We start from the raw sequence: 14873 nt of genomic DNA on the forward strand, positions 1-14873 counted from the left end.
ATTAGGCTGCTCACTGTTATGGTAATTTATATATCATTATTTATCACAATAAATATTTTTCCCTTGTGTCCTGATTTTTCCAATTGCCAATGTGCAGTCTAGAGCTCATATTACTGTTTTTCATTAGGTTAACCGAAAAATGACTAGACGCAGTCTGTTATGAAATATTTTCATAAATTACGGTACAGTAATTAATTACCTACTTGCTGTCGAGCTCATCTGCTGATAGGACATGGCGTCCACGACGCTCAGGTTATGAATCGCTAATGCAGAGAATGTTGAGGATGATGTGACTCTTATTTCTTTCTTTTCCATCACTGTGTTTGTTCTTGTTTCGTTAACATTTCTTTCATATAACCCCGAAATAACTGATAACAGTAAAAAAGTTAATCTCTGTACTCTTTCAGTAACTCACTCTTTTACAAAGGCGTTGGTATTACCTCGGGAATGTCATAATGACACACGCATTTTTTTCATGTAGACCATCGCTATCTGAAAATACATTGTTTGAAAATTGCTACTAACAATTGACATATGCTAAGGAATTATTACCAGGTGCTACGTAACATCCGACAACTCCTACGGAACGTACAACCAGTGTTAGTAAAAGGAAATTTAGAAGGCAGAACGTATCAACTGTTGCGAAGCTGATGCACGAACGCTCTATATGTATTCAGTGCTTCATGCAGTACAGTGTTTGACGAAGGTTGTTGTGGAATCGATTAGTGCGTCATTCCGTGTCGCACTGCAACATGTATGCAAGACATCATAGTGATTACGCTCATGGAGGAGCAGTTGGACGGTTCAAAGCCGCTCAAAGTGTCACTACTGTAGCCACAGTGATGTGAGTGTCCAAAATTGGACTGTCGATATTTTTAAAAATATCGGGAATCCAATATATCGATATTTAAAAAAGTGTCATTAGGACCATCGATATATTGAAAATCCTATCGACATAGCGACGGATAAATATCGACGTGCGAGCCAAAAAATATCGGCTGCAGATTGTAAATACACAGTCAGTTTTAGAGCTGTATATTTACGTATTTGTTTATTATTAGATATTCTGTACATCAACAAGCGAGCAGCCTGCTTATTCCCCGAGAGCAACAACTGAGGAAAACGATGCACGTTCACGCTGGGCGATAACCACTTTGCTAGCAACGGTAACTGTAGGTAGGCGGCACAGTAAAGCATGTCCGAGAGGTCTGTCGTTCGCTTTCGTCACATAACGGATTTATCTGAAACACTTCATGTCGACTTCCCACCTGATTTTTTTTTTCATTTCTGCAAACGTTAGCTACCTAGCAGTTGTAGTGTCAAAATTGCGTGGTGGAGCTAAACGCTGCAGTTTCTGTTGGTGACGCCCAGCACCGGGTGCGTCAGCATTTCCCCTCGCACGTCTCCGCCCACAATCTTATCATTAAGATTTTTGTTCATCAATTTCAATAAAGGTGTTTGAAGAATTCCGATGTGATGAAATAGCACACTAGTTGTATTAAAAAATTGTTAAAGTAACTGTAGTGCTACTTCTTCACATCGGATATCTCGTTATTGCATTCACACCGCCAATCCCCCCTCCCCATCGCAATCTAGTTTCTTCTTTATGTCATCTATGCTTGCTTCACAGAGTCAAAGAGAAAGACTGGACGTGATAAAAGCTCATAAAGCAGTAAGGCTCCATCACGCACTGAAAGTAAAATTATGTTATACTACAATTTCACAATAACAACTTCTAAAATTTATCGACAACTGCAAAAAAAAAAAAAAAAAAAGAAATGAAACTATGGCAATCGATATATTGATATACGAGTGCGAAGATATCGCCGACATATATCGATATTTTAGAGGAAGATAAGTAGATATATCAATAACAAGTTTGTTTGTGTGGCCATCCTCCGCAGCAAGCATATAAATACTTGTTTTGCAAATCAAACTGCCTTTTCCTGCTGCTATTTATTTTATTTAAACCATACGCGATTCGTCTTCTACTGTTTTAATGCATCATCAGTGGGATCTATAATGATACAGTGTTGTTAGTTATAGATTTTTACAAAAAAAGTCACGAAGTGAACCATTTGATAACTATTACTAACAAAACTGTATCATTGTAGCTCCCACTGATGATGCCTTAAAACAACAGAAGGCGAAACGCCTATGGGTTAAATAAAATAAATAGCAGCAGGAAAAGGCAGTTTGATTTGCAAAACAAGTAGATATATCGATATTTTATTAGCAGCCACTGTCCAAAACTGTTGCCTCGATTTAAAAAAAAAATGCTGCTGAAGGCCGAAATGCTATGCGAAAGCATGGCGGTGATGTAGGCGGACCACCACATCTTAAGATAATCGATACGTAGTCCTAGTGGCGAAAGGTAAGACATCTCAGTCCTGGGCACATCGCTGCAAATTTTACAACCGTTATCGGTATAAGTTTCTCTACCAGGGTCATTTTTAGGGGTTAAGTCAGACTAATTTTATGTTCGGAAGCCTGTCAAATGGGTCCCACGTCAACCATAGCTTTGTCGCAAAGAGCTCGTTGGTGTACGGAGCGTATTGGTAGTCTTTAGATACATTGCTCCAGAGTGATGTACTCCGACGATTCTCGCTTCACTGTGACAAGTTATTCTGGCCTCAAGTTTGTGTGGAATGAAAGGGGAACACAATACGCACCTCAGAATGTTCATGAGCCACAGCAGATATTGTCTAAGCGTTCTGGTATGAGCACGCATTATGTAGAATGGCCGAACGTCACAGTGTATCTTTGCGCTAGGAACCATTAAAGCACAACGCTATTGCAAGCAGATTATGGTGAATCGTGTCAGTCTTTTTAGGGGAGCAGTAGGTCTCGACTTTCTGTTACGGACGACAATGTGGCCCTAGACATGACCGCTGAGGTGTCGGACACACTGGAAAGTAAAGATGCTGAACGTATGGAATGGCCTGCATACTCCCCGGACCAAAACCTTATAGAGAATGCCAGGTATGCTCTTGGCAGGAGAATTTTTGAACAAACACCCACCCTCTCCTCGAACAAGAGGAATAGGACAATATCCTTGTGGCAGTTAACGTGGTTCCGTAGCAGTCCTCACGGACTCCGCAACAGTTTGATAACCAGCATAAATAACAGGTACCAAATGATCATTACTGCCTGAAGAGAACATATTATCTAATGAGAGTACGATATCGACTTTTATGTTGGGAGTCTGGCCTGCGTTAAACATCAGAGTTATTTATTTCTATTATCCTACTTTCCCATGTGGTGAAACCAGTACCAGTTTTCGTTATAAATATACCACTCCACCAACGTCTATCGTCGTTTGTGATTAGCCTGTTCGACAATGTCTCTGTTTCCAAGTAACTGTGAAGTAGTATAATATTACCGATGGCCTGGGCTTCACTGATATGTGAAACGCGGAGCGTGAGAGACAATAAACTACCGGTAACAGGATACGGTCAACGACCATCCTGCTAAATCTGCCAAGTCCGAGCTGTCATTACTTAGCAGATAACGCCAGGCTGACTGATAAGTTGGCACATTGCTAACCCACATTAACAGTGGCCAAGGCCACTCGCATCAGAGATTACTCGCCGTATGAGATACCGCGACTTTTCCTTATACTAGCGGAACAATGTTTCAGAGGAGGCAGCGAGCGTCCCTTGCAGTAGCGAAGTACTGACGAGGAGCTCGAATACCGCTGACTGCCGTGTCCTACTGAACATGTACCACTATTTTTTACTTTTCTGCTTTTGCTATAGAAGGAAGGAAGATTATGGTATAATGTTCCGCCAACATCGAGCTCATCATAGACGGATTTTGCTATAGATTTAGTAGGTACTTGCTGACCTGTTAGCAAACTACTGGCCTCACTGTAGAAGTCATGTTCAGGCGCTAACGTGGATGTTGATGGAAATATTCATGAAGTAGTCAGGAAAGACTTCTACTTTTTTATTTAGGTACCGGGTGGTTATGAATAAAGTGCAACTTACCACAGAGGACCAGTGTGGTATGTAATTCTCGTATGGCAGCTGAACCTGGTATATATTCTAATGCGTTATTGCGGAACCGACTTACTCAGGAAACAATTAATTCCAATTTTGACCACTAGGTACAAATCTGGCGCTGTATAGCATGTCGTCTGCGGTGCTCACACTGAACAAACTGTATAAGCGGCGGTTTCTAATAACGTCAACATTATGCTTTTTTCACTAGTGTGACCTGTTGTGCCTATGTCCAGTTCCCAATCCGTTACATATGGAAACATTTCTACACGCCTTTCTTGCATTTACAGCGCCAGATTAGCACCTGGCGACGAAAATTGGAACTAATTTTTTCCCAGCGTAAATCGGTTCCGCATTAACGCGTTAGAATGTCTACCATGTTTCGCTGACATACGAGAATTACAGGCCCCACTGGACCTCTACGAATAGTTGCTGTTTATTCATAACCATCCGGTATTGATAAGCGTTATATACAGTTGTAGCTATTCACATATAATAACAATTATTACAGTCACTCGGTCATTAGGCACAGGCCACAGCTACATCGCTAGTCTGAAAGCAGTCCATCACGCTCTCGTGACACAGAAAACACAGTAGTGACGGGGCACAGTGAACAGCACTAGCCAGCGCATACCGTACCTTAAAACACAACAAAAGAGTACTCAAACATTACCCTCGCCATGGAAGCTCTAACAATGGATGGAACAATGCCCCTCACTTTGGCCAAAGACAGGAACAGAACAACATCTAAAGGCGCGTTCGTGCACACACACACACACACACACACACACACACACACACACACACACACACGGAATTAAACCAGCTATACAGCACAGAACAAGTAATTACACGATGATGGCTAGCTGAAGGACACATCTGCTTCTTATGACATTATATTTACGCCATTTTAAATCCTAATAACTTCTCCTCACCTAATCGCATCATTACGTACCTGTTGTGTAATAATAACCACTATAACAGCAACTTAAATTGTACCCCCAATAACACAGTTGACAATCAGAACTCTCAACTATCTGCAGTACCTTTAACAGTAATAATACTTCAACTTCTATACGTATCTGCTCTTCGTTTCTTTACGCCACAGCCAGCCGGAGTGGCCGACCGGTTCTAGGCACTACAGTGTGGAACCGCGCGCCCGCTACTGTCGCATGTTCGATTCCTGCCTCGGGCATGGATGTGTGTGATGTCCTTAGGTTAGTTAGGTTTAAGTAGTTCTAAGTTCTAGGGGACTGATGACCTCAGAAGTTGTCCCACAGTGCTCAGAACCATTTGAACCGTTTTTACGCCACAGTTACCTCTACATTTCATCACCTTTCGACACTGATGCACATCTCCTAATATGGTCACAGGTCGGAACACTTAATGCATCCAGGAACACTCTCGAACGTGATCGTCTTGGTTAACCAGGCGAAATGGTGTGGGCAGCCACAGTGTTGCATGGGCTATTGACCTTCAGATCTTTGAACCAGGTGCATTCACCGGTCAACACTATTTAACACTGTACACCTTCCCCATGTGCGACTCCTCGGGGGTGCAGTCGGCCCTGATTTAATTTTTATGATTGTCAGTGCGCGGCCGTGCAGGTGGTGGAGCGCTTGGAGCGAGAGTGATATTCGGCGAGTGGAGCAGCCTGCCCGACCCTCCGACTTAAATCTCAACCAGCACATGTGGCATGTGTAGGAAGACGTATTACTGCACGTCCTCGAGCGTCAGCGGTCTTCCAACAGCTGTCAACCACGCTTCTGGAGAATTGGAACGCCCTACCACGAGGACACCACACCAACCTTGTGGTGAGCACGGGAGAACGTTCCAGCGCACGCATTGCCGTCGATGCTGATGACTCACTCTATTAAGAACTATGTACCACCTTTTGCATGTCCACTGGGCCACCATAAATCATAAATCGTAGTGTTTACAATATAATTATTGTCTTTGAATACAAAATCTCGCGTCCGTCGGCTGTCGTAATTTAATATATTATTTACCACAAAAATTTATTGGTAATGGTGATTGTTGCCAACTTACGTGCTGCGCCTTAATAAAAATGATATTTCATTCTATTTCGATTTACAATCAAATGCTTTTGTGAAGTTCTCTTTTTTAACAATATTAATCTTCAGTGTAAATTATTTGTTACGTTAATGAACCTTAGACTTAATTACAATTGCGGCCCACACACTTTTTCTTACCTGCGTTAACCATTGCATTGTAGTCGGAGTCCTGGCTCTGGCTCTCGGCTGTTGCACTGAAAATAAGAATCTTAAAGCTACGTATTTTCTGCAACGTCGGTCGGCTGTGGAAAAAAAAGTGTTTATTATGTTAATAGTGGGCGAGTTTTCCGCTTCCGCTAATCTTTTTATAAGTTAATATCGCCACGTAAGGCGTCGTTCGCTGCATCGGCCGCTGCGATTGTTGCACTGTAAATTAATCGAATGCAGGTTAATTCAAGGAAGGCGGACATCAAATCGGGATCACCTCTTACAAATTAAAAGTGAACAGTAATATTAAATCAATATATTATCTGCTTAATTAGAACAAATATGCTTACGTTTGCCAGCACTCGCAAGATGTCCGTCCACACGCAACCAAGACAAGAGAAGAAGTGAAGACGAGTAAAAAAATTAATAAAAGAGCGTATCTTGTCGTCTCTTTAAATCATTTTGTTGTATTTCTTTGCCCTCGAAACTAACACAGAGAAATTATTATAATACGGATACATGAGAAAAATGTACACTCCTGGAAATGGAAAAAAGAACACATTGACACCGGTGTGTCAGACCCACCATACTTGCTCCGGACACTGCGAGAGGGCTGTACAAGCAATGATCACACGCACGGCACAGCGAACACACCAGGAACCGCGGTGTTGGCCGTCGAATGGCGCTAGCTGCGCAGCATTTGTGCACCGCCGCCGTCAGTGTCAGCCAGTTTGCCGAGGCATACGGAGCTCCATCGCAGTCTTTAACACTGGTAGCATGCCGCGACAGCGTGGACGTGAACCGTATGTGCAGTTGACGGACTTTGAGCGAGGGCGTATAGTGGGCATGCGGGAGGCCGGGTGGACGTACCGCCGAATGCTCAACACGCGGGACGTGAGGTCTCCACAGTACATCGATGTTGTCGCCAGTGGTCGGCGGAAGGTGCACGTGCCCGTCGACCTGGGACCGGACCGCAGCGACGCACGGATGCACGCCAAGACCGTAGGATCCTACGCAGTGCCGTAGGGGACCGCACCGCCACTTCCCAGCAAATTAGGGACACTGTTGCTTCTGGGGTATCGGCGAGGACCATTCGCAACCGTCTCCATGAAGCTGGGCTACGGTCCCGCACACTGTTAGGCCGTCTTCCGCTCACGCCACAACATCGTGCAGCCCGCCTCCAGTGGTGTCGCGACAGGCGTGAATGGAGGGACGAATGGAGACGTGTCGTCTTCAGCGATGAGAGTCGCTTCTGCCTTGGTGCCAATGATGGTCGTATGCGTGTTTGGCGCCGTGCAGGTGAGCGCCATAATCAGGACTGCATACGACCGAGGCACACAGGGCCAACACCCGGCATCATGGTGTGGGGAGCGATCTCCTACACTGACCGTACACCTCTGGTGATCGTCGAGGGGACACTGAATAGTGCACGGTACATCCAAACCGTCATCGAACCCATCGTTCTACCATTCCTAGACCGGCAAGGGAACTTGCTGTTCCAACAGGATAATGCACGTCCGCATGTATCCCGTGCCACCCAACGTGCTCTAGAAGGTGTAAGTCAACTACCCTGGCCAGCAAGATCTCCGGATCTGTCCCCCATTGAGCATGTTTGGGACTGGATGAAGCGTCGTCTCACGCTGTCTGCACGTCCAGCACGAACGCTGGTCCAACTGAGGCGCCAGGTGGAAATGGCATGGCAAGCCGTTCCACAGGACTACGTCCAGCATCTCTACGATGGTCTCCATGGGAGAATAGCAGCCTGCATTGCTGCGAAAGGTGGATATACACTGTACTAGTGCCGACATTGTGCATGCTCTGTTGCCTGTGTCTATGTGCCTGTGGTTCTGTCAGTGTGATCATGTGATGTATCTGACCGTAGGAATGTGTCAATAAAGTTTCCCCTTCCTGGGACAATGAATTCACGGTGTTCTTATTTCAATTTCCAGGAGTGTATATTATTTAGTTTTTAAATGTCTCTTCTTTATAAACACTATCTTTTAAGTCTTTTCTGATTATTTCACTGGGGATGCTATATCACTCGCTCTATTTAGTGCATTTCCAGTGGGCCATCATAAATCATAAATCAAAGTGTTTACAATTTAATTATTGTGTTTGAATACAGCTTTCATTACTGGTCACCAACGGACGGCCTTGCCATAGTGGTAACACCGGTTCCCGTCAGATCACCAAAATGAAGCGCTGTCGGGGTGGGCTTGCACTTGGGTGGGTGATCATCCGGTCTGCCGAGCGCTGTTAGCAAGCTGGGTGCTCTCAGCCCTTGTGAGGCAAACTGAGGAGCTAGCTGGCTGAGAAGTAGTGACTCCGACCTCGGATACTGACGTACGGCCGGGAGAGCGGTGTGTTGACCACATGCAAGCACTGACGCCCTTTTTTTGTTTTTAAAAAGGAATCTGTATTGTATCCTCTGGAAGCCTGTAGTTACTATTTACAGCAGTATCATCTTGCGAAAAGAAATCAGAGTAACTCTTCTAGAAGTAAAAAGAACGATCTTCAAGCAGTGTAATTGGAAACGGAAAATAATTGAATTAAAATGAAAATTAAACCGAAAGTAAATAACTCTTCCGCTAAACAAGTTAAAGTAGAGGAACGTTCTTCCCACTGACAAAAAGAATAAAGACTCTTCGTTTGTCCGTGCGTTCGGCGCTTACTGGAATTCGTTGATTCATTATATACTGTTCAGGACTTTGCAATCATAATGTCCAACATGTTTCCAAATGAAGTGGTGTAAGTCTTGTTGGGTTTCAATTTATAATTTTCGTATTCTATGTAAGAACATGTGGGGCGGCGAAGAAGTCGTCGAATGAGTTGTTTGAGTGTTCATTTCACGTAACAGACTATTGCCGATGCAACATATGTGGGACGGCGAAGAAGTCGTTGTTTAATGTTGAATGAAAGTTGAACATTGCCACCTTAAATCACGCGAGCCTGGCAACTAATTTGGTGGCCAGTCAGAAAGCGAAGGGAAACTTACTGACCTTAGTTCCCAGTCTGCACGGCCACATTCCTGTACAGCCCAGCTAAACGAAAAATATCCATAGTTCTTCACGGGATTAGGGCTGCTTCAATAAAATTTAAAGTTCCAAACAAGATTTTATTATCTTAAAGGCTCACACAAATTACTCGAAACTTCTGAAAATGCTAAAGACATTAAATATTGTTAATTCAGCCAATCGTTTAATAGTTCAGAGGCGACTTCTACAGCAAGTTCCTCCCGAATAGTTCATTACTCTAACTAACGGTGCTCTATTAATAGTTCGCAATAATGTTAAAAAAAAAGATTAATGCTCGCCTTAAAAGTGGAGTTAGTCACCACTTGCCACGCGGAATTATACTTCACACGGACGGCACAATAACAGTTTGTTACCGAAGTCTAAACGATCCAGGACGGTGTACAGTCCTCGCGATTTTCAATGTCCGTTTACATTGCTAAGTACGCGCATGTCACAGCCCGCTATGACGTCACCCGAGGCGAGGCGCGATCGGACGTTAAGCTCGCGTGGACTAGGCGTTGGTCTAATGCGGAGTGAGCTTACTACTGCCTCTGCCGCTCTTTTTATATAGCTCCGGCGCGTACCGCCAAGAGAGCATCTGTTCTTTCCATTCCTATGCAGATGCCTGCAGCCTCCAAATGATCGCTATCTCAGGCACATAATCTTAAATATCACATTTAATAATAGCTTTACAAACTTCTCAATTTTTGTATACATACATCTGAGCAGTACAGAAGCACGTAGAAAATCTCAGCCCGCTAAAATTAAAACTTTACTCTCTAGAATTTTTACAATGGAACTAATGGTAGATTGTTACCTCTGAACCATAGCTTTATCAAGACTTGTATCAGCTGTTAATTATGCTACAAGACTAAAACTTGGTGTAGCTTTGTTAATTGTCCTATCTGATCATTGGTCTTAAAGAATTTGTTTTATCATTAAAATTTAAAGTACTTAATCTATAATGCTTATGTACATTTTACTCACAAAAGTAGTTTTTACTAAATTACTAAAAAACTAGAAGAGGTAACTGATTGTGGTATTTCCATTATTATTATTAGGGTGAACTGAAGCATCCTACCAATTTTCAATATTGTAGCTCTATTATTTCGCGCCTCTGATTTTTCCGAAAAACGCGGATTCTGGAGTCAATTTTAGTTTTATGGTTTTGGAAACCAGCACCACTCATTAATGACTTCTTACTGCACCTTCTCACCAAATTTTGGCTTCCTAGCGTCATTATTTAGCGCCTCCTATTTTTCTTTCAAAACGTGAATTTTACGTAAACTACTAATTTTATAACATTAAGATTTGTTACCTGAAACATTATTACATAGAACTATACTTTAACAAAGTTTTACACACAAATCTTAATTTTTACTTTTATGTTAAATGTGGTGCAATACTATATGCAGGCGCGTTACGATGACGTGACGCTACTAGCAGTGAACTAGGGTAAGTCCCGTGCACTCGCTCGCCTCTGTATCTTATACATGATACAGCGCTTGCTTTGCTTCATCACCCCCTTTTTAATTTTCGTGAAAATCTATTTTTGAACAAAATTAAATTTCTAAAAGAACAAACAAGCGATGGATTACTTTAGTATACCTCTTTCAACTTAAGTTGCTTCTTCTTAGGAAATTCCTTATTACTACATACACAAAATAACCATACTCATATACACATAGAAAACCTAGTACAGAAGACATTCACAAATTATTTACATACATTTACATGGAAATATAAATTTTTCAATGGTTACAAAATAGTTATTTTTTTTTCTTTAAAATCAGTCTCTTCCTGAAAAAGAAAATACACACGACTTTTATCACTGCAACGCACTCACATATTTCTTTTACTATAATACTCGGCACTGTGGTGGGTGTCCTATTGTAACACTCATTTAATTTCACTGATTGACAAAATTGTGGGAGGAAATTGTATTCACTGTGGTTTGCGTCTCTACTTCCAATCTCCCTACCGCTTGTTGTCAGTCATTCATGCAGCCTGCATGTCCCTGAGAAACAGACAATACAGTCTAAGTTTCTGTTTTCAACTTATATCTAAGGTAGGACAAAGTACATTTTATAGCTTATATTCTGGCACTATTTTACTAATTGTGAAGTTGTCAGAAAGACATTTAGCACTAAGTCGTATCTGATACAATAGCTCCTACTTTCTTCTTTCATAAATAATCTTTTAGGTTCCTAAATAGTGAAAATTCTTTTAGCAAATTAATATATTAAGATCTTGCTTCAACTTAGAAAATTGAGTAACCTTTTAGTTTTAATGTACTCTGGCTTAATTATCGTATGGATTAGTTCATCAAAGAAGTCATTTGCTGACCAGCACTTTGCTTTATTGTATGAATTACTAAAGAAATTAGTTATTTTCAGTATACCGATTCCAAATTTCTGCATTTTCCAATATTTGTGTGTTTCTGTTGTCTGTTTAACTATTTATTTGCCTCAAGCAAGATTTAGCGTTTTTCACCATTTCACGAGACGTGAGGGAATTATTCTTTAATCCTACATCATTTACTTCAATTTACTTACTTCATTTCTTCACCTTATTCATTTTCTCCCTTTTCTTCCAGATTCAAAATACTTCATTTCTCCACTTCTTTCTCCCTTTTCCTTTTGTCAGCCTATTGACGTCCTGTTTCTATATATTTGGTGCGATCCTCACACCACTTCCACACATCTCCATTTATTTAATTCTAAAACGCCATTGCTTGCCTCTATGAGCATTACCTTCTTACGCTGTTTTCCTTCAGACAACCTTATTTCTAGCAACATACTACCTTCTGCATAATCTCATGGATTATTCATATTCATACCGTACTTCGTATACTGCAAAGTGTCTCTCTTAGTTGTAGTTTCTAACCCTTTACAATTACATGAAATATTTTAATTTATTTATTTTAGCCATGTTTGCCTCTTATTGGTACTCAGACTTTTGTTTTGCCATTCACTAGGTATATCCTTACTAAGAATACTTAAAACCTAATAGCATATATACAACATGAAGACATATGTGATTCTTACCTGTTATGATAGACCAGAAGAAGGGAATGAAACTTGAAAAGGAAATAAAGTTTCACCCAGCTGGGACTGCACGGTACGCCAAACCGTGTATCCGCCAAAGAGTGGCAGACTCCCTACAGTAATTAATTACTGTTAATTTTAAATTCCTTTAGATCCACAATATTTCTTAGACCTAGTTCTCTCTTACTCTTTGGATATTCCAAACGATAGGCATTTGCATGAGGTTTACTTACTATTCTAAATGGTCCATGATATACATGCATAAACTTTTTAGTTTCTGCAGAAATTTTCTTTGATTTTTCTTTTGTTTTGACCAGCACTAGCTCACCAATTTTAAAACTAGTGGGGGAAGCCCTTGCATCATGCCTCTTTTTCCTAACACTTCCATCACGCTTAGGCACTACAACAAGAGGACTATTGTATTCACTAATTGCTTGCTCTATGACACCCCATGCCAACATACGTTTAATTTCATTTCGCACTGCTTGTTTCCTTGCAACATGTATTGGATAAGGCTTCTTAAAAAATACCTTCCCAGGCTTGATATTCAAATGGCATTCATAACCTTTAACTTCACCAGGTGCGTTTGAGAATACATTACTATGCTTAGTTAACACACTCTTTAACTCTGATCTTTGTTCGTCAGCAATTTGCTTTGTTGATTGTACCTTTTCCTCTATTTCCTTTAGGATGTGTCTCTCTTCAACCTTAGCACTTTCCTCATTCTCACTGAAAACCAAATTTTCCTGCAAGTATCCTTTATTCTTTATTACTCTAATAGGCAGTTCCCAAGTTTCATTACTACCGCCTATATGACTTCCTATAAAAGATTCTCTTATCACTTTAGAGTCAGGTAAAGTTAAAATTAAGTTGTTCTGATCAAAATTGATCTTTCCCTGGTACTTTGATAAGAAATCAGTACCAATCAACATATCAACACTTAAGCCTAGCACAATCAAACAAGGATGATCTATTACTACGTCATTTATACCAATGGGTATCAAAGCTTCGTGTTGAACTGGTCTAGAGACTTTTCCAGTAGCACCTATAATCTTTAAGCCACTTACTTTCATAACTGTTAACTTCTCTTTATTGGGTATGGTGTCAAAAAATGTTTGTGATAAAGCACTTGCTTCACTGCCACTGTCAAGCAGACAACGCACAGTGACTCCTGATATGTTTACTTTGATAACAGGGTGAGTTATTTTACATTGAACAGGTTGCTCACACACCTCGTCTAATAAATCTCGTTCTATGTTCTTCCAGCTAAAGTAATTCTGATCAGTTGCAATTACATTTACATTTACATCCTGGGGCTCATCATGCTCTATAATCTTAGCTGCTTTCTCTAATCTGTCCACTAACTTTAAATCGAAGCATCTGACGACTTTTTCTACTTTTGTTTGCTGCACATCAGCCAAACTATCCTCTACCTCTGAGCAACTGCGTCCCTGCGCAATATTGCTGTTCATAAGAATGTCGTCACCTTCAACCATTTGTGGCACGTTTACACAGCTACTAGATTCTTTCACCTCGTTACTATTTCTACCCCCTTCATTCATCATTTCCTCCTCTCTAAAGTTTTGCAGTACTGATTCTACTTCTGCTACTTCTACTTCAGCTTTTAGATTGCCATTTTCATCGAAGATGTAAGCTTTTACTTCATCATTATTCCCATCAGACTCAAACCCATTATCTATTTCTTCCCCATTATCTACCTTGAGTTCCTGTTCTTCCTTGACCCATTTTTCTAGTGTATCCAAAATACTATCCACTATTTTGTGAGAGTGGCTTAACACATCACTGGTATTATCTGTATTTATTTCGGCATCCATGTTGTCTGTCTGTGTATGTTGGCTGATTGTCTGTGTTTCCGTTACTGGCTGTGTTACTGTTACCGCCTGGTGAGCGCCAGTTTCCTCATAGACGGGATTTAGTTTCCCACACGCGGCCTGTTGTGTTCATTTGTGACACCACTAGATATAGTAGCATCATGACTCCCTTCTTGTCTTAATGGCATAGTATTTACTTCTCCACTTTCGTCATAGTAGTTGTTACGAAAGCGTGGTGAGTATCTACCCCCTCTTCCTCTGCCACGGCTTTGGTTTCGATAGTTTGTTTTGGTGTGCCTAACTTCCATATTTCTAACGTTCACGTTTCCATTATTTTGTACGTGATTGTTAGAAGATTTGTTATTCTGCTGCACCTGCTCCTCAGCAGCAGCTACTCTTTCCACTCTTTCCAGATATTCAATAAATTTGTCTATATTATCTCTAGGGGCGGAAATGATCCTCTTCTGCCAGTACCACGGCAGCTTACCTTCTAAACCCATAATGATCATATCTGGCTTCATCTTTTCTGTCAAATGTGACAGTCTTGAAACCCACTTCCTAGCGAAATCCTTTACTGATTCACGCCCTGGGAAAAACTTCTTACCACTCCAGAATTCCCTTAACACATCATTTTGTTTGTTATGTGACCAGTATTCGTTGAGAAATGCAGACTTAAATTCAGATAAAGTTTTACATTTGATCATTACATCCGCTGACCATCGCAAAGCATCACCTGACAAATGACTTCTTATAAATG

The sequence above is a fragment of the Schistocerca gregaria genome, chromosome 2, assembly GCF_023897955.1.
Source record: "Schistocerca gregaria isolate iqSchGreg1 chromosome 2, iqSchGreg1.2, whole genome shotgun sequence".
Taxonomy (NCBI): domain Eukaryota; kingdom Metazoa; phylum Arthropoda; class Insecta; order Orthoptera; family Acrididae; genus Schistocerca; species Schistocerca gregaria.